Source organism: Rhinopithecus roxellana, chromosome 14 (genome assembly GCF_007565055.1).
Source record: "Rhinopithecus roxellana isolate Shanxi Qingling chromosome 14, ASM756505v1, whole genome shotgun sequence".
NCBI classification, from domain to species: Eukaryota; Metazoa; Chordata; class Mammalia; order Primates; family Cercopithecidae; genus Rhinopithecus; species Rhinopithecus roxellana.
The window spans coordinates 89873414-89894288 of record NC_044562.1 but is presented as its reverse complement, the minus strand read 5'-3'; the positions used below and the strand labels follow the sequence as shown (position 1 = coordinate 89894288).

Sequence of the window (20875 nt, the reverse complement as noted above, 5' to 3'; positions counted from 1 at the left end):
CCAGATAGTGGTTACAGCAGGCCTTGGGTGAAAAGCTATGCTGGCTTCAGGTCTGACCCAGTGCAATCACATTGGTAGTAGTCACAGGGGTGCTTGTGTCATCCCTCTCCCAGCTCCAGGAGGCTCAGAACAGAGAAGGACACTCTGTTTGTGAGTGTCTTGAGAAAGAAACGGAACACAACAAGGGTCTCTGCCTTGTAATCCAGATAATTCTTCTGGATCTTAACCAACATCGTCAAGGCAGTATATCTACAACTCTGCAAGAATATCACAACATTACTGAGCTTGGGGTGCACCCTAACAAAGACACAGCTTAGATTACAACACCTATGTTTTGTTTTTTTTTTAAGACAGGATCTCCCTCTGTCACCCAGGCCGGAGTAGTGGCACCATCTCAGCTCACTGTAGCCTCAACTTCCTGGGCTTGAGTGATCCTCCCACCTCAGCCTCCCAAGTAGCTGAGACTGTAGGCATATGCCACCACACCTGGGTTTGTTTTTGTTTTTGTTTTTGTTTTGTAGAGATGGGGTTTCGCCATGTTACCCAGACTGGTCTCAAACTCCTGAGCTGAAGCAATCTGCCCTTCTCAAACTTCCAAAGTGCTGGAGAGTTACAGGTGTCAGCCACTGCACCCAGCCAACACCCAGGCTTTGCAAATATCTGAAAATCTTTCCCAAGGACAGGTACAAGCAAGCCTGCACTACAAAGACCTACAATAAATACCTAACTCTTCAATGCCCAGACACAGATTAACATCCATTAGCATTAAGACCATTCACGAAAGCATGACCTCACCAAATGAACCAGAGACCAATGCTAGAGAAGCAGATATGTGACCTTTAAGATAGAAAATTCAAAATAGCTGTTTTGAGGAAGCTCAAAGAAATTCCAGGTAACACAGGGAATTCAGAATTCTATCAGACAAATTTAACAAAGAGATTGAAATAATTAAAAAGAAGCAGAAATTCTGGAGTTGAAAAATGCAACTGACATACTTAAGAATGCATTAGAGTCTTTTAGTAGTAGAACTGATCAAGCAGAGGAAAAAAATAGTAAGCACGAAGGCAGTTTATTTGAAAACACAGAGTCAAAAGAGACAAAAGAAAAAAAAAAAGAAAACAATAAAGTATGCCTACAGGATCTAGAAAACAGCCTCAGAAGGGCAAATTGAAGTTATTGGCCTTAAAGGGGAGGTAAAGAAAGAGATAGGGGTAGAAGGTTTATTCAAATGGATAACAACAGAGAACTTCCCAAATCTAGAGAAAGATATCAATATCCAAGTAGAAGAAGGTTATACATTACCAAACAGACTTAACCCAAAGAAGACTACCTCAACACAACTCCCAAAAAGTCAAGGATAAAGAAAGAATCCTAAAAGCTACAAGAGAAAAGAGACAAATAACATGTAATGGAACTCTAGCACATCTGGCAACAAACTTTTCAGTGGAAACCTTACAGGCCAGGAGAGAGTGGCATGACATATTTAAAGTGCTGAAAGTAAAAAGCTTTTACCCTAGAATAATACTGGCAAAAATATTCTTCAAACATGAAGGAGAAATAAAGACTTTCCCAGACAAACAAGAGCTGGGGGATTTCATCAATGCCAGACTTGGCCCACAAGAAATGCTAAAGAGTACTTCAGAAAGAAACAGACATTAATGAGCAATAAGAAATCACATAAAAGTGCAAAAGTCACTGGTAAGAACCCAGAAAAACAGACTATTATAACACCATAACTGTGGTGTGTAAATCATTCTTACGTAGAAAGACTAAACGATGAACCAATCAAAAATAATAACTAAAAGAATTCTTTAACACACAGACAGTGAAATAAATAGAAAAAAAAGCTTAAAAGCAGGGAAAGGAAGTTAAGGTGTAGAGTTTTTATTAGTTTTCCTTTTGCTTGTTTGTTTGCAACAGTGTTAAGTTGTTATCAGCTTAAAATAATGGGTTATAAGAGAATTTGGAAGCCTTGTGGTAATCTCAAATCAAAAAACATATAACAGATACACTAAAAATAAAAAGCAAGAAAATAAATCATACCACCAGAGAAAATCACCTTCACTAAAAGGAAGATACGAAGGAAGGAAAGAAGGAAGACCACAAAACAACCAGAAAACAAGTAACAAAATGGCAGGAGTAAGTCTTTACTCTTCAATAATAACACTGAATGAAAATGGACTAAACTCTCCAAACAAAACACACAGTGGCTAAATGAATAAACAACAGACCCAATGATCTGTTGCCTACAAGAAATACATTTTGGCCGGGCGCGGTGGCTCAAGCCTGCAATCCCAGCACTTTGGGAGGCCGAGACGGGCGGATCACGAGGTCAGGAGATCGAGACCATCCTGGCTAACACAGTGAAACCCCGTCTCTACTAAAAAATACAAAAAACTAGCCGGGCGAGGTGGCGGGCGCCTGTAGTCCCAGCTACTCTGGAGGCTGAGGCAGGAGAATGCCGTGAACCCGGCAGGCGGAGCTTGCAGTGAGCCGAGATCCGGCCATTGCACTCCAGCCTGGGCGACAGAGCGAGACTCCGTCTCAAAAAAAAAAAAAAAAAAAAAAAAAAAAAAAAAAGAAATACATTTCATCTATGAAGAAACATATAGGTTGAAAAAAAAGGGATGGAAAAAGATGTTCTATGCAAATGTAAACCAAAAAAGAGCAGAAGTAGTTTCAAGACAAAAACTGTAAGAAGAGACAAAGAAGGTCACTACATGGATGTTATATCCTCAATTCAGCAAGAGGATATAACTGTAATATATATGCACCCAACACTGGAGCACACAAATATATAAAGCAAATATTATTAGATCTAAATAGAGATAGACCCCAATACAATAACAGCTGGAGACTTCACCACCCCACTTTCAGTATTGAACAGATCATCTATACATAAAATCAACAACAACAACAAAAAAAAGACTCAATCTATACTATAAACCAAATGCACCTAATAGATATTTCAACCAACAGCTGTAGAATACACACATTCTTTTCCTCAGCACATGGATCATTCTCAAGGATAGACCATCTGTTAGGTCCCAAAAAAAAGTCTTAACACATTCTGAAAAATCTGAAATAATATCAAGCATCTTCACTGACCACAATGGAATAAAATTAGATATCAGTAATGAGGAATTTTGGAAACTATAAAAAAAAAACATGAAAACTGAACAATATGCTCTTGAATAACCAATGGGTCAATGAAGAAATTAAGGAAATTTAAAAATTTCTTACAACAAATGATAATGGAGGGCCAGGCATGGTGGCTCAAGCCTGTAATCCGAGCACTGTGGGAGGCTGAGGCAGGCGGATCACCTCAAGTTGGGAATTCGAGACCAGCCTGGCCAACACGGTGAAACCTCATCTCTACTAAAAATACAAAAATTAGTTGGGCATGGTGGTGTGTGCCTGTAATCCCAGCTACTTGGGAGGCTGAGACAACAGAATTGTTTGAACCCGGGGGGCAGAGGTTGCAGTGAGCCGAGACCACGCCACTGCACTCTAGCCTGAGCAACAGAGTGAAACTCCTTCTCAAAAAAAAAAAAAAAAAAAAAAAGATAATGGAAACACAACATACCAAAACCTATGGGATACAGTGAAAGCAGTACTAAGAGGGAATTTTATGGCTAAAAGTGCCTACATCAAAAAAAAAGAAAAACTTCAAATAAACAACCTAATAATGCATCTTAAAGAACCAGAAAAGAGCAAACCAAACACAAAATTAGGAGAATAAATAAAAAAGATTAGAACAAAAATAAATGAATTTGACATGAAGAAAATACAAAAGATCAACAAAACAAAAAGGTAGATTTTGAAAAGATAAAACTGACAAATCTTTAGCCAGACTAAGAGAAAAAGAGAGATCTAAATAAAATCAGAGAGGGAAAAGGAGATATTACAACCAATACCACAGAAATTCAAAGGATCATTACTGGCTACATGAGCAACTATATGCCAATACGCTGGAAAATCTAGAATAAATGCATAAATTCCTAGACACACACAATCTACCAATATTGAACCATGAATAAATCCAAAACTTGAACAGACTAGTAACAAGTAACAAAGTCAAAACCATAATAAAAAGGACCTCAGCAAAGAAAATCCCAGGACCCGATGGTTTCAGTGCTGAATTCTACCAAATATTTAAAGAAGAACTAATACCAATCCTACTAAAACTATTCTGAACAACAGGGGAGGGAATATTTTCAAACTCATTCTATGAGGCCAGTATTACCCTGTTACCAAAAACAAACCTTCAAAGAAAGAAAACTATAGGCCATTATCACTGATGAATATTGATGCAAAATTCAACAAAACACTAGCAAACTGAATTAAACAACACATTAAAAAGATCATTTATTATGACCAAATGGAATTTATCCCAGGGATACAAGGATAGTTCAACAAATGCAAATCTATCAATGTGATATATCACATTAACAGAATGAGGACAAAAACTATATGATCATTTTGATGCTGAAAATGCATTTGATAACATCCAACATCTCTTCATGATAAAAACCTTCAAAAAACTGGGTATAGAAGGAACATATCTCAATATAATACAAGTCATTTATGACAGACCCATAGCTAGTGTCATATTGAATAGGGAAAAATGGAAACCCTTTCCTATAAGACAGGGAACATGACAAGGATGCCCACTTTCACCACTGTTACTCGATATAGTACTGGAAGAGCTAGACAGAGCAACTGGAAAAGAGAAGGAAGTAATGGGCACCCAAATTGGAATGGAAGAAGTCAAATTATCCTTGTTTGCAGATAACATGATCTTATATTTGGAAACACCTAAAGCCTCCACCAAAAAAAAAGAGAGAACTGATAAATTTAGCAAGGTTGCAGGATACAAAATCAACATACAAAAATCAGTGATATTTCTACATGCCAACAGCAATTAATCTGAAAAAGAAACCAACAAAGTAATTCCATTTACAATAGCTACAAATAAAATAAAATACCTAGGAATTAACTTAACCAAAGAAGTGAAAGATCTCTTCATTGAAAACTGTAAAACACTGAGTGGAGAAATTAAAGACACACAAGAAAAGGAAAGAAATCCCATGTTCATGGATTAAAAGAACAGATATTGTTGAAATGTTCATACTAGCCAAAGCAATCTAGAGATTTAATGCAATCTATATGAAAATGCCACAATATTCTTCACAGAAATAGAAAAAAAAATCCTAAAATTTATAAGGAGCCACAAAAGACCAAGTTACTCTGAGCAAAAAGAACAAAACTGGAGGAATCACATTACCTGACTTCAAATTATACTACAGAACAACAGTAACCAAAACAGCATGGTAGTGGCATAAAAACAGACACACAGAGGTCAGTGGAATAGAAGAAAGAATCCAGAGATAAATCCATACATCTACAGCAAACTCATTTTTGATAAAGATGCCAAGAATATACACGGGGAAAGGACAGTCTGTTCAATAAATGGTGCTGGGGAAGCTGGTTATTCATATTCAGAAGAATAAAACTAGACCCTATCTCTCACCATATACAAAAATGAAATCAAAATGGATTAAAGACTTTAAGACCTCAAACTATGAAACTACTACATGAAAACTCTCCATGATGTTGGTCTGGGCAAAGATTTCTTGAGTAACAACGCACAGGCACAGGCAACCAAAGCGAAAATGGACAAATAGGGTCATATTAAGTTAAAAAGCTTCTGCACAGTAACGGAAACAATCGACAAAGTAAAAAGACAACCCAAAGAATGGGAGAAAATATTTGCAAACCACCCATCCAACAAGGGATTAATGGCCAAAATATATAAGGAGCTCAAACAATTCAATAGGAAAAACTCTAATAACCCAATTTAAAATGGGCAAAAGATCTCAACATATATTTCTCAAAAGACATACAAATGACAAACAGGTATATGCAAAGGTGCTCAGTATCACTGGTCATCACAAAAACACAAATCAAAACTACAATGAGATACCATCTCACCCCAATTAAAATGGTTTTTATTCAAAAGCCGGGCAATAACAAATACTGGCAGGAATGTGTAGAAAAGGGAACCCTCATATACTGTTGGTGGGAATGTAAATTAGTACTACCACTAAGGAGAACAGTTTGGAGGTTCCTCAAAATACAAAAAATAGAGGAACCATATGATCCAGCAATCCTACTCCTAGGCATATACCTGAAAGAAAGAAAATCAGTATATCAAAAAGTGATCTGCACTCCCATGTTTATTGCAGCACTATTCCCAATAGCCAAGATTTGGAAGCAACCTAAGTGTCCATCAACAGATGAATACATAAAGAAAATGTGGTACATAAACACGATGGAGTACTATTCAGCCATAACAAAAAAAGAGATCCTGTCATTTGCAACATCATGAATGGAATTGGAGGACATCGTGTTAAGTGAAATCAGCCAGTCAGAGAAAGACAAACTTTGCACGTTCTCATTTGTGGGAGCTTAAAATTAAAACAGTTGAACTCGTGGAGACAGAGAATAGAAGGATGGTGATCAGAGGCTGAGAAGGTTAGTAGCAGGCAAGAAGGGAAGGGGGATGGTTAATGGGTACAAAAAATACAGTTAGATAGAATAAGATCTAGTAATTGATAGCACAACAGGGTGATTCCACTCAACAATTTATTATACATTTAAAAATAAGTAAAATAATATCACTGGAATGTTTGTAATACAAAGAAATCATAAATGCTTGAGATTATAGAGATCTCATTCACTCTGATGTGATTATTATGCATTATATGCTTGTATCAAAATATCTCAGCTACCCCATTAATATATACACCTACTATGTACCAATAAAAATTAAAAATAAGAAAAAAATTACGAAAATTAGGAAAGCAATCTCATTTACAACAGCACCAAAAATAACATAAGAATAAGCATAACTAAGGAAGTGAAAGACTTGTGTACAGAAAACTAAAAAACACTGATTAAAGAAATTCAAGATGACATAAACAGGCATTTCACGTTCATGGACTGGAAGACATTTAATACTGTTTAAACGTCCACACTACCCAAAACCATCTACAAATTCAATGTAATCCCTATCAAAATCCCAGTGGCATTTTTATGGAAATAGGTAATAATTCTGAAACTCATGTCAAACTACTAAAGACCATGAATAGCCAAATAAATCTTGAGAAAGAACAAAGCTACAGGCATCATACTTCTTGATTTCAAGACATACTAAAACGTTACAGTAATAAAAACAATACAGTACTGGCATAAAGATAAGACATATATCAATGGGACAGTAGAGAGAGCCCATAAATAAATCCACACATTAACACTCAACCAATCTTCAATGAGGGTGCCAACGGGGGAAGGACAGTCTCTTCAACAAATGGTGCTGGGGAAACTGAATATCCACATGCAAAAGAAAGAAGCTATACTCTTACTCCATAGAAAAATCAATTTAAAATTGATTCAAGATTTAAATATAAGACATGAACTATGAAACTCCTAGAAATAAACATAGGGGACAAGCTTCATGATACTGATCTTGACAATGATTTCATGACATCAAAAGTACAGACAAAAAAAAGCAAAAACTAAAAAGCTTATGCACAACACAGAATACAATCAACAGAGTAAAAAAGCAACCTAAAAAATGAGAAAATATTTGCAAACTACGTATCTGATAAGAGGCTAATCTCCAAAACATATAAGAAACACATACAACTCAATGGCAATAAAACTAATAATTAAAAAACAGGCTGGCCAGGCATGGTGGCTCACACCTGTAATTCCAGTACTTTGTGAGGCCGAGGTGGGCAGATCACCTGAGGTCAGTTCAAGACCAGGCTGACCAATATGATGAAACCCCACCTCTACTAAAAATACAAAAATTAGTCAGGTGTGATGGTGGGCATCTGTAATCCCAGCTACTCGGGAAACTGAGACAGAAGAATCGCTTGAACCCAGGAGGCGGAGGTTGCAGTGAACTGAGATCGCTCCATTGTACTCCAGCCTGGGCAACAAGAGCAAAACTCTGAAGAAAAAAAAATTTAAAAAATGGGCTAAGGACTTGAATAGATATTTCTCCAAAGAAGACACGCAAATGACCAAGAGGTATATAAGAAAATGCTCAACATTACTAATTGGGGAAAGATAAATCAGAACTACAATGAAATATCATCTTGCACCTGTCAGGATGGCTATTATCAAAAAGACAAGTGTTGGTAAGGATGTAGAGAAAGTGGAACCCCTGTACACCGTTGTTGGGAATGACAAACAGTAGAGCTTCTATGGAAAACAGTATAAAGGTCACTCAAAAAATTAATAATTGGCCAGGCCTAGCAGCTCATACCAACAATCTCAGTGACTCAGGAGAGGCTGAGATGGGAGGACTGCTTGAGGCCAAGAGTTCAAGATCAGCCTGGGCAACAAAGTGACACTCTGTCTCTAAAATTTTTTTTTAAATTTTTCAGGTGTGGGGGCACATGACTAGAGTCCAGCTATTTGGGAGGCTGAGGCAGGAGGATCACTTGAGCTCAGGAGTTCGAGGCTGCAGTGAGCTATGATCATGCCACAGTATTTTGGCCTGCGCAACAGATCAAGACTCAGTCTCTAAAAACGAAACAAATAATTAAAAATGGAAAAACCACATGCTCTAGCAATTCCAAAAAAGAACTGAAATCAGTATTTCAAAGAGGTATCTGCACTCACATGTTCACTGCAGCACTATTCACAATAGCAAAGGTATAGAAACAACGTAAATATCCACTGGCAGATGAATGGATAAAGAAACTGCAGCATATACATACAATGGAATATTATCCAAGCATTCAGTCTTAAAAAAAGAAAGAAATTCTGCAGTATTTCTTGAGGACATCCTACTAAATGAAATAAGTCAGTCACAAAAAGACAAATACTGCATGATTCAACTTATATGAGGAATCTAAAATAGTCAAATCATAGAATCAGAAATGGAATGGTGATTGCCAGGGACTGCGGGGATGGAGTAAGAGAGTTACTAACCGATGGACATAAAATTTCAGTTAAGCAAAATGAGTAAGTTCTAGAGATCTGTTGTGTAATTATCATACCTGTTGTATTTATACTATATTGTACACGTAAAATTTTGTTGACAGTAGATCCCTTCTGACAATAAAATAAATAATTAGGCTGCATGTGGTGGCTTATGCCTGTAATACCAGCACTTTGGGGGGCCAAAACAGGCAGATCACCTGAGGTCAGGAGTTCGAGACCAGCCTGGCCAACATGGTGAAACCCCATCTCTACCAAAAATGCAAAAAATTAGCTGGGCATACTGGCACGCTTGTGTAATCTCAGCTACTCGGGGGACTGAGGCAGGAGATTGCTTGAACCTGGGAGGCGGAGGCTGCAGTGAGCCAAGATCGCACCATTGCACTCCAGCCTGGGCAACAGAGCAAGACTCGGCCTCAAAAAAAAAAATATTGTTACACAATCATGAAACTATTTGTTTTATTGATTGATGGATTGACTTTTGAGACAAGAGTCTCACTCTGTCACCCAGGCTGGAGTGCGGTGGCATGATCTCAGCTCTCTGCGACCTCCACCTCCCAGGTTCAAGCGATTCCTGAGCCTCAGTCTCCTGAGTAGCTGAGATTGCAAGCGCACACACCACCATGCCTGGCTAATTTTTTGTATTTTTGGTAGAGATGGGGTTTCACCATGTTGGCCAGACTGGTCTTGAACTCCTGCGCTCAAGTGATCTACCCGCTGTGGCCTCCCAAAGTGCTGGGATTACAGGCATGAGCCATCATGCCTGGCCATGAAACTATTTGTATTAAAGAATTCCAAAATACAACCCTTCATCTGCTAGATGTGCCCAGCCTATTTAATGGGCCAGGCCCAGTGGACCACACCTGTAATCCCAACACTTTGGGAGGCTGAGGCAGGAGGATGGCTTGAGTCCAGGAGTTCAAGACCAGCCTGGGCAACACAGTAAGACACCCATCTCTCCAAAAAAATTTTAAAATTAGCCAGGTGTGGTGGCATGCACTTGTAGTCTTAGCTACTTGGGAGGCTGAGGAGGGAGGATTGCTTAATCATGATAGGTCAGGACTGCAGTGAACCACCCAGCTGGTGACAAGCAAGACCTTAAAAAATAAATAAATAAATAAATGAAAACAACAAAAAAACAATGTATGGTGTCACTGGCCTAAAGAAATTTGATCTAACATGTGAAATAAGAAAGGATAGGAACACCACTCCAAGTAGTAAAGATTTGGAAATTAAAATTCTCAGACTCCTAGGCTTACCCCAAGGAAGGCAAAGCTACTGACAGGCAACAACAGAACCTACACTGAAGTTACTTAATTTAGGCCCCCCAAAAAAGACTGTAACATTTCTTTTACTCCTAATGTTACACTTTCTACTCCTGTTACATTCTAATTTCAACCAGTAGACCAAGGTTTTATTCAAAACAGCTAATGTTACTCAAAAAGTAATTTTACCTCTTCATTTTCATAACATTAAAATATACTTCTTAGTATTGCTTAGATCTACCAAACATGTAAAATAGTGATATTTTTACTCTAAATTACAGACTATTCTTTCAATTCAAAGAAAACCTGTAAACAAGTTTGTAGATTTATACACAGCTATCTTCAGTAATTCAACAATTATCTCTAGTTTACTAAATATTCAACTTTTATTGTTTTAATCACAGGACATCTTACAAAGTTTCTGAATTCAGATCTTTTCCATAAATTGGAAAACTCAGAATTTTTCCATAAATAGCAAATGCCAACCTATAAATTGTAAAAATAAAATACTTTCATAAAATATTCTGAAGCCAAGGTCCTTTTAGAAAAAACAAACACTTTCATAAAATATTAATCAAAATCAACCTTTGAGGGTTTAAAAAAAATAGCCTCAGAAACACAAAGGGTCTAGGAAAAAATAAAGTAAGACTTTTAAAAGCAAAAGATGACTGGTTAATGCCACAAAGAAACCAAACCAAAGAAACAGGAAAGAGAAAGATGCGTGGGGGCATGCGACTGTAGTCCCAACTACTCGGGAGGCTGACGCAGGAGGATCCTTTGAGCCAAGGAGTTTGAGGCTGTAGCGCATGGTGACTATACCTGTGAAGAGCCACTACACTCTAGCCTGGGAAACACAGTGAGACTTTGTCTCTAAAAGAAAATTTAAAATAAGAAAGAAATAGGAAAGAAAACCAGACATCAATCACCCAGGTCACAGAAAGTTAAATACTCAGATAAATCACCTATAAGGTAAATAAGCCTAGGTTAAGAAAGTTGGAAAGAAAATACCTTCTGAGTCGAAGGAATCCCAAATAATGCCAGCACGCATACACATTACAGTTTCTCTCCCTAAATTGGTATAGTCAGCAAATACAAAAGGCACTCTGAAAATCAGGTAGTTTAAACCAAATTAACAGAACTGCCACATGGGTAGCTAATGCTGGAAATATAAATTAATCTAACGTTTTTGGAAGGCGAACTTGCAAAGAATCAGACAAGAATCTTTAAAAGAACATAGAGGCAGTGTGGGGGCAGAGGTTGGTGACATTGTAGCTCTGTACAAACTCTAAAGCAGAAAAAATGGCAAATCAGTCTTATAGGCAATTAGGCCCATTGACATGCTGGAGCACTAAGCTAGAAGGCTCTCAGGGTATTTGAACATACACAGAATAAAGAATGACTGCCAAAGAGACAGGAAAAAAGAAAAAAAGAAAAAGAAAACCTTTGTGTCAAGTAATTATGATGATAAATAATCATGTACAGTAAAACCTTATTCACTCATTCTCATGACCAAAGTAAATGATGAGGTGGGATATGGAACAGGAGGAGAGATTAACATCTTTCAAAACTTGTTCCATGTTCTTAACTTTTTTTTTTTCTTTTGAGACGAAGTTTTGCTCTTATTGTCCAGGCTGGAGTGCAATGGTGCAATCTCAGCTCACCACAACCTCCACCTCCCGGGTACAAACTATTCTCCCGCCTCAGCCTCCCAAGTAGCTGGGATTACAGGCATGGGTTGCCACACCTGGTTAATTTAGTAAAGATGCGGTTTCTCCATGTTGGTCAGGCTGGTCTTGAACTCCTGACCTCAGGTGATCCGCCTGCCTCAGCCTCTCAAAGTGCTGGGATTACAGGTGTGAGTCACTGCGCCTGGCCTTGTTAACTTTTTAAATGCTGCATTTCTCTTTCTCTGTATTTTCCAGAATCTCCTTCTCCCATTTCCAATCTTCCCCTAGGAGCTGGAAAGGGCTGAGAGTAATACATAATTATTTCAAAATCAGGCCGGGCACACTGGCTCACACTTGTAATACCAGCACTTTGGGAGGCTGAGGTGGGCGGATCACCTGAGGTCAGGAGTTCAAGACCAGCCTGGCCAATATGGTGAAACCCATCTCCACTAAAAATACAAAAAATAAATAAATACATTTAGCCGGGCATGGTGGTGGGCACCTATAATCCCAGCTACTCAGGAGGCTGAGTCAGGAGAATTGCTTGAACCTGGGAGGCAAAGGTTACAGTGAGCCGAGATTGTGCCACTGCACTCTAGCCTGGGCGAGACTCTGTCTCCAAAAAAAAAAAAAAAAAATCAAGAAACCAGGGCTTAGAGTAGTGACATGATAAAATTTGAAAAAAGTCTACATCAGCTTTCTGAAAGCACCCACCTACAACCTAAGATAAAGTATTTCCAACATATTCTTTGCAGCAGCACTGCCTAGACTGGCAAATAACTGATAAAAGTGCCCCAAGCCCCTCGCTAAAGGCAGAAATCACTTATCAGTCTCAGCAATATTTATCCTGAATCTTTTCAACAGGATGCTCTAGGAAGGCAAAAGCAATAGATCAAATTCCTTAGGGGATAAAACCTACATTCCATTCTTGTTCAAATCCGACAATAATTCAAGATAATCACTTTAATTTTTAATTTAACAGAGAACATTTATTGAATGTTTACTAGGTGCCAGATACTGTTCTAAGAGTTTTATATGTTTTCTTTCTTTATTTTGTTTTTTTTTTTTTTTTTTTTTTGAGGCGGAGTCTCGCTCTGTTGCCCAGGCTGGAATGCAGTGGCCGGATCTCAGTTCACTGCAAACTCCGCCTCCCAGGTTTATACCATTCTCCTGCCTCAGCCTCCCGAGTAGCTGGGACTACAGGCGTCCGCCACCTCACCCAGCTAGTTTTTTGTATTTTTTTTTTTTAGTAGAGACGGGGTTTCACTGTATTAGCCAGGATGGTCTCGATCTCCTGACCTCATAATCTGCCCGTCTCAGCCTCCCAACGTGCTGGGATTACAGGCTTGAGCCACCGCGCCCGGCCATGTTTTCTTTATTTAATCTTCAAAGTAACCTCAAAAAATTGGTACTATAGTTCTCTCATTTTTACAAAAAGGAAACAGAGGCACAGAGATGTTAAGAAAGTGTCTGAACTCTAAAGGAGATAGACAAATGGCCAGTAAGCACATGAAAAGATACTCAGCACCATTAGTTATATGGGAAAACAAATCCTAACAATTAGATACAACACACCTACTAGGATGACTATAATTTTTAAAACAAGTGTTAGTGAAAATATAGAGAAACTAGAATTATATACCTTCATGCATGGGGATGGAAAATGATACAGCTGCTGTGAAAAACAGTTTGGCAGTTCCTCTAAAAACTAAACATCGAATTATCATGTGACCTAGCAATTCCACTCTCAGGTATATATCGAAAGGAACTGAAAAGCAGGGATTCATACAGATACCTGTATGTACATTGCAGCATTGTTCCCAACAGTCAAAAGGTAGAAATACCCCAAATATCCATCAACAGATTAATAGGTAAACAAAATGTGGTATATTGATAAATGTAATATTATTTACCCATTAAGAGAGATTAAGGCCAGGTGTGATGGCTCTTGCCTGTAATCCCGACACTTTGGGAGGCTGGAGTGGGGATCACTTGGGGCCGGGAGTTCTAGACCAGCCTGGGCAACATAGAAAGATCCTGTCTCTACTAAAAACTCAAAAAACAAGGTGGGCATAGTGGTGCAAGCCTATAGTCCTAGCTAATCAGGAGGCTGGGCAGGGGAGGCATCCCTTGAACCCAGGAGGTCGAAGCTGTAATGACCTGTGATCATCCCACTATACTCCAGCCTAGGCAACAGAGGGAAGGAGGCAGGAGGAAGACAGGATGGAATTAAGTTCAATAAATGATACAACATGAATGAACCTCAAAAACATTATGCTAAGTGAAATGAGTCAGACACAGGAGAACAAACTGTATGACTCCACTTACATGAAATGGGCAAATTCATGGAAACAGAAAGTGCAATAGTGGTTAAGTATTAACTGCCAGTGGTATTTAGTGAGGAAAAAAGGAGGATAGGGAGTTACAGGGTTTCTTTTTGGAGTGATGAAAACGTTTTGGAAATAGTTAGCAACGGTTGCACAACATTGTGAATGTAATTAATGCCACTAAATTATATACAGTTATCCCTCAAAAGATATTGGGAGTTCAGTTCCAGACCACTGCAATAAAGGGAGTAACACAGTAAAGCAAGTCACATGAATTTCTTTGGTTTTCCAGTGCATATAGAAGTTAGTTTGCACCATGATATAGTGTATTAACTGTGCAATAACATGTCTTAACAAACATACATATCTTAATTTTAAAATATTGATTTAAAAATGCTAATGATCATCTGAGTCTTCAATGAATCACAATCTTTTTGACAGTGGAGGGTCCTGACTTGATGTTAACGGCTGCTGACTGATCAGGGTGATGGCTGCTGAAGGCCGGGGTGGCTACAGCAATTTCTTTCTTATTTATTTATTTATTTATTTATTTTATTTTTGAGATACAGTCTCACTCTGTCGCCCAGGCTGGAGTGCAATGGCATGATCTTGGCTCACAGCAACCTCTGCCACCCAGTTCAAGCGATTCTCCTGCCTCAGCCTCCTGAGTAGCTGGGATTACAAGTGCACACCACGCCCTGCTAAATTTTGTATTTTTAGTAGAGACGGGGTTTCACTATGTTGGTCAGGCTGGTCTCGAACTCCTGACCTCGTGACCTGCCCACCTCAGCCTCCCAAAGTACTGGGATTACAGGTGTGAGCCATCGCGCCCGGGCAGCAATTTCTTAAAATAAGACAACAATTAAGTTTGCTGCATCAATGGGCTCAGGTCCTTTCACAAAAGATTTTTCTGTAGCACACAATGCTGCATGGGTAGCATATTGACCATAGTACAATTTCTCTCAGAATTGGTGACAACCCTCTCAAAACCTGCTACTGCTTTAAAAACTAAGTTAGTTTATGTAATATTCTTAATCCTTCATTGTCATTTCAACAATATTCACCACATCTTCACCACGAGTAGATTCTATCTCAAGAAACCACTTTCTTTGCTCATCCATAAGAAGCAATTTGTCTTAAGTTTTATGAGATTGCAGCAATTCAATCACATCTTCGGGTTCTACTTCTAATTCTAGCTATCTTGCTATCTCTACCACATCTGCAGTGACCTCCTCTACTAAAGTCGTGAAACCCTCAAAGTCATCCATGAGGGTTGGAATCAACTTCTTCCAAACTCCTGATAATGTTGATATTTGACCTAATCCGACAAATCACAAATGTTCTTAATAGCACCTAGAATGGCAAATCTTTTCCAAAAGCTTTTCCATTTACTTTGCCCAGATCCATCAGAGGAATCACTATCTATGGCAGCTATGGCCTCATTAAATGTATTTTCTTTTTTTTTTTTTTTTTTTTTTTTTTTTGAGACGGAGTCTTGCTCTGTCACCCGGGCGGGAGTGCAGTGGCCGGATCTCAGCTCACTACAAGCTCTGCCTCCCGGGTTTACGCCATTCTCCTGCCTCAGCCTCCACAGTAGCTGGGACTACAGGTGCCCGCCACCTCGCCCGGCTAGATTTTTGTATTTTTTTTAGTAGAGACGGGGTTTCACCATGTTAGCCAGGATGGTCTCTATCTCCTGACCTCGTGATCCGCCTGTCTCGGCCTCCCAAAGTGCTGGGATTACAGGCTTGAGCCACCGCACCCGGCCAAATGTATTTTCTTAATAATAAGACTTGAAAGTCAAAATTATTTCTTGGATCCATGGGCAGCAAAATGGATGTTGTGTTAGCAGGCATGAGAGCAACATTCCTTTCTGTGTGTATCTGCATCAGAGCTCTTGGGTGACCAGTTGCATTGCCAATGAGCAGTAATAAAGTAATAAAAAATCTTTTGTTCTGAACAGTAGGTCTCAATGGTGGGCTTAAAATATTCAGTTAATCATGCCATAAAAAGATGTGCTGGCATCCAGGCTTTGTCGTTCCATGTATCAAGCAAAAGCAGAGTAGATTTAGCATAATTCTTAAGGGCCTTATGATTTTCAGAATGGTAAATGAGTACTGGCTTCAACTTAAAGTCACCAGCTGCATTTGCCCCTAACAAGACAGATGGCCTGTCCCTTAAAGTCAGGCATTGACTTCACTCTAGCTATGAAAGTCCTATATGGCATCTTCTTACAAGATAAGGCTGTTTTGTCATTAAAAATCTAGCTGGGCGCAGTGGCTCACACCTGTGATCCCAGCAGTTTGGGAGGCCAAGGTGAGAGGATAGCTTGAGGCCAGGAGTTCAAGACCAGCCTGGTCAACACAGCAAGACCCCGTCTCTACAAAAACATTAAAAAAAAAAAAAAAAAAATAGCCAAGCATGTCAGTGTGTGCCTACAGTCCCAGTTACTAAGGAACCTGAGACAGGAGGACTGATTAAGCCCAGGGCCCAGGAGTTTAAGGTTGTACCAAGCTATGATTGCATTACTGCACTCCAACCTAGGTGACAGAGCAAGACCCCATCTCCAAAAAAAAAAAAAAACCTCTTATTTAATGTAGTCATCTTGAACAGTAATCTTAGCTGAATCTTCTGGATAACTTACTACAGTTTCTGTGTCAGTACTTGCTGCTTCACCTTTCACTTTTATGTTACAAGGATGGATTCTTTCCTTAAACCTCATGAATCAATCTGTTAGCTTTAAACTTTTCTTCTGTAGCATCTTTGCCTATCTTAGCCTTCATAAGAACTGAAGAGAATTAAGTAAGGTCTTACTCTAGATTAGGCTTTGGAATGTTGTGGCTGGTTTGACCTTCTATCTAGATCACTAAAACTTTTTCCATATTGGCAATAAAGTTTGTTTCACTTTCTTATCATTCATAATGCTCATTCAAGTAATACTTCTCATTTCCTTCAAAAACTTTTCCTTTGCATTCACAACTTGGCTAGCTGTTTGGTACAAGAGGCCTAGCTTTTGGCCTATCTCAACTTTTGATATGTCTTGCTTTCTAAGCTTAATCATGTCTAATTTTTGATTGAAATAGAGACATGCAACTCTCCACCTCACTTGACCCCTTAGAGGCCATTGTAAGGTTATTAATTTGTCTAATTTCAATACTATTGTGTCTGAGAAAACAAAGAGGCCCAATGAGAGGGAGAGACTCAGGGGAACAGCAGTCAGAATACACACAACATTCATCAATTAAGTTCCCCGTCTTATATGGGCATGGTTCATGGTACTTCAAAACAATTAACAGTAAAATCAAAGATCACTGAGCACAGATCACCATAACAGACACAATAATAACGAAAATGGTTGAAATATTGCAAGAACTACCAAAATGGGGCAGAGACACAAAGTGAGCACATTTTTGGAAAATGGCCCTGATAGACTTGCTCAATGCAGAGTTGCCACAAACCTTCAATTTGTTAAAAAAAAAAAAAAAAAAAAAAAAAAAACACAGTATCTGTGAAGCCAAATAAAGTGCAGTAAAACGACATAGACATGCATTTTTAAATGGTCAAACCAGCAAACCTTATGTTATACATATTTTAACACAATTTTTAAAAGTTGATTTAACTAGCATACACTTAGGGAAACCCAGTATTTGCAAATAAGGAATCTGAGAGTTTTTGATTAATTTTGTTAATGTCAAATTCACTTGCCAAAGATGAGAGCCCACTATGTAACTGAAAGGTTGGAGTGCCCAGTTATCTTTTAGGAGATTCTACGCATGAGCTTTACAAATAAGATTAACAGTATGATAATTATAAATGTTCTATTTTTTTTTTCTTTTTGAGATGTGGTCTCACTCTGTCACCCAGGTTGGAGTGCAGTGGCACGATCTCAGCTCACAGCAACCTCCACCTCCCGGGTTTAAGCAGTTCTCCTGTATCAGCCTCCCGAGTAGCTGGGACTACAGGCGCCTGCCACCAAGCCTGACTAATCTTTGTATATTTAGTAGAGATGGGGTTTCACCATATTGGTCAGGCTGGTCTCGAACTCCTGGCCTCAGGTGATCCGCCCACCTCAGCCTCCTAAAGTGCTGGGACTACAGGCGTGAGCCACCACACCCAGACCTAAATTTTATTTTTATTTGTGTACCCTTAACATTCCCAATTTGGGGGACGTTTATAAAAAGGCAGAGAGTATAGGGTTTATATTTTAATTCATTTGCTAGGTCACAGCAATTTGCTGAAAAGACTTACTGAACTGCATCCACAGATCAAGGAGCTCCCAATGGCTTGCATGATAGCATAGTTTTACTAACATGACAAAATGTCTGAACCCACTGAACCTAAAACTGCAGCAGAAATAAAGGGTGCTGTAGCAATGCTCAAGGAAATAAACTTCTATAAATTTAAATGTGACATGTGGATGAAGCAGAAAGCAAGTGGACACCGTATTCATTTTCCAAACTATAAGCCCTAAGCTCAGCAAAGTTACAGACTGTGAATAACTGCAGAGTTTCACAGAACTCTTTGGTTAAAAAAGTCAATTTTAGGCTGGGTGCAGTGGCTCATGCCTGTAATCCCAGCACTTTTGGAGGCCAAGGCGGGTGGATCACCTGAGGTAAGGAGTTCGAGACCAGCCTGATCAATATGGTGAAACCCCATCTCTACTAAATATACAAAAATTACCCAGGCGTGGTGGCGTGCACTTGCAGTCCCAGCTACTTGGGAGGCTGAGACAGGAGAACTGCTTGTACCTGGGAGATGGAGGTTGTAGTGAGCTGAGATCAGGCCACTGCACTCCAACCTAGGCAACAGAGTGAGACTCCATCCCAAAAAAAGAAAGAAAAAAAAATCAATTTTAGAAAAGATTCATTACTTTCAAGGAGTACAGTCTACATTTTCATTTCTGTAGCTGGCACTAAAGTATAAACACCAAGATAATTCAAATCCCAATCATCTGCCCTAACAGTAGGATTCCATTTCAAGATTATCAGAACAGAAAATAAACTGAGCCCACCAAGAATACCTGGAATATTGGGAATTAATATACAAATCCAAAACCACCACAGAAAAGCGTGTTTACTTAGTTCTTTAATAAACATTCTCTCAGGGCCAGACACCTTGGCTCATGCCTGTACTCCCAGCACTTTGGGAGGCCAGCAGATCACTTGAGGTCAGGAATTCAAGATCAGCATGGCCAACACAGCAAAACCCCATCTCTACCCAAAACACAAAAAATTAGCCGGGCATAGTGGCATGTGCCTGTAATCTCTCACCTACTCAGGAGGCTGAGGCAAGAGAATCGCTGGAACCCGGGAGGTGGAGGTTTCAGTGAGCCAAGATCGTGCCTCTGCACTCCATCCAGCCTGGCAGACAAAGAGAGACTTCATCTCAAAAAATAAAAATAAAAAACATTATCTCGGGCCAGGTGTGGTGGCTCACACCCATAATCCCAGCATTTTGGGAGGCTGAGGTATGCAGATCACTTGAGGACAGGAGTTTGAGACCAGCCTGGCCAACATGGTGAAACCCCATCTCTACTAAAAGTACAAAAATTAGTTAGACGTGGTGGTGCACGCCTGTAGTCCAGCTCCTCGGGAGGCTGAGGCATGAGAACCGCTTGAACCCAGGAGGCAGAGGTTGAAGTGAGCCAAGATTGCACCACTGCACTCCACCCTGGGCAACACAGTGAGATTCTATCTCAGAGAAAAAAAAAAAGAGAGAGAGAAAAAACAAAAAACATTCTTCAAAAAATGCTGAGACCAGGAGTAACGTAAATCTGAAGTCTAAATCGAGATGTACCTTACCTGATTTTCAACAATCAGTATAAAAAATCTTTTAAATCTTTAAATGTTTTTCTTTCTTCACTAGCAATAAAGCTGTAACTGTTTTGCTCATTCATTCCTTTGCAAATATTCCTTGGGCAATTTATTCTCCATATAGTATTAAGTCCTGGGCATAGAAATACAGCAATAGACAAGCCAGACACAATCCCTATCTTCATGGTTCTTACTGTCTAGTGACTGTAAGAAACCATAAATAAATAACTAGACAAATACTTAATTAATTATAATTGTGGTAACTACTATGAAAGAAACTACACCAAACTAAGATGCAGTCTTCAACTGGCTGTATGATCTTAGACCTCAGCTTCTTCATCTGTAAATCTAAGGGGTAGATCTGAATGATTTCTTCTTCTTTGTTTTTCCTTTTTTTGAGACAGGTTCTCACTCTATTGCCCAGGCTGGTGTGCTATGGTATGATCACTGCTCACTGCAGCCTTGACCTCCCAGGCTCAAGTGATTCTCCTGCCTCAGCCTCCCAAGTAGCTGGTACTACAAGTGTGCACCAGCATGCCCGGCTAATTTTTCTATTTTTTGCAGAGATGAGGTTTCACCACCATGTTGCCCAGGCTGATACTGAACTCCTGGGTTCAAAAGCCATCCACTCGTCTCGGCGTCCCAAAGTGCTGGGACTATAGGCGTGAGCCACCCTGCCCGGCCCTGAATGATTTCTTGAGATCCCTTTATATTAAACAATTTTACAAACCTAGAAGTATAAAACTTTGCTTCCAGAGTCCCTTTGTCAGGATATTTACATTTGT

At 39.2% G+C, this 20875-nt stretch overlaps 1 protein-coding gene across 1 annotated transcript in view; it reads right to left on the bottom strand.

Moving 5' to 3' along the window:
• Positions 1-20875, bottom strand: part of FAM117B (family with sequence similarity 117 member B) — a 131650-nt gene that overhangs the window by 48676 nt on the left and 62099 nt on the right. The gene's annotated exons all lie outside the window — the stretch shown is intronic.